This window comes from Echinops telfairi, unplaced genomic scaffold, assembly GCF_000313985.2.
Source record: "Echinops telfairi isolate 266 unplaced genomic scaffold, ASM31398v2 ScPeMD7_7421;HRSCAF=8459, whole genome shotgun sequence".
NCBI lineage: Eukaryota > Metazoa > Chordata > Mammalia > Afrosoricida > Tenrecidae > Echinops > Echinops telfairi.
The window spans coordinates 1,362,762-1,363,514 of record NW_022111321.1 but is presented as its reverse complement, the minus strand read 5'-3'; the positions used below and the strand labels follow the sequence as shown (position 1 = coordinate 1,363,514).

General features: G+C 40.2%; 1 non-coding gene across 1 annotated transcript; it reads right to left on the bottom strand.

Moving 5' to 3' along the window:
- Window positions 1-421: 421 nt before the first annotated feature.
- On the bottom strand, window positions 422-528 carry LOC115872270. Its single transcript, XR_004047775.1, has one exon. It is a non-coding gene; the product is annotated as a U6 spliceosomal RNA (small nuclear RNA).
- Window positions 529-753: the final 225 nt, after the last annotated feature.

Genomic DNA, 753 nt, shown 5'->3' with positions numbered 1-753 from the left:
ATCGGTTGTCCAAAAGGAAATATTACCTTTAGAAGTGTGATATTGATGTCAATAGCTTCACTTTAGATATTTTTAAATCAAGGTTTTTATGATTTTGCAGCAATACTCTTTGACTTGCCATCATGCCACAAACGTTGTTCCTGGTGCTCAGTGCTGTTGAGTTGGTTCCACATCACAGTGGCTCTGGCATACAGCAGAACAAAACCCTGCCCTGTGCTGCGCTAGTTCCACAACTGCTTTATGTGAGCACATCATTATTGCCTTTGCCTCAATCTATCTCACTGAGGGACTTCCTCACTTCTACGGACCAAATGTGGGGTCCATTTCCCAGGACCGACCTCTTCTGACAACATATGCAAAGTACATGAGACGAGGTCTTGCCTTCCTTGGTTTTAAGGAGCATCCTGACTACATATATATTTTAAACATGGAACACTTCACGAATTTGTGTGTCTTCCTTGCTCAGGGGCGATGTTAGTCTTCTCTGTATCATTCCAATTTTAGTATATGTGCTGCCAAAGTGAGCACCTGCCTGTACTTCTTACAAGACTGATTTGTTTGTTCTTTTAGTAGTCCATGATACCTTTAATATTCTTTGCTACACCATAACTAAAGTGTATCAATTCTTCTTTTGTCTTCTTTGTGCCTTATCAAACTTTCACATGCGTATTAGGCGATTGAAAACACCATGGCTTGAGTCAGGTGCACTTTGGTCCTTAAAATGACATTCTTGCTTTTCAACACTATAAACAA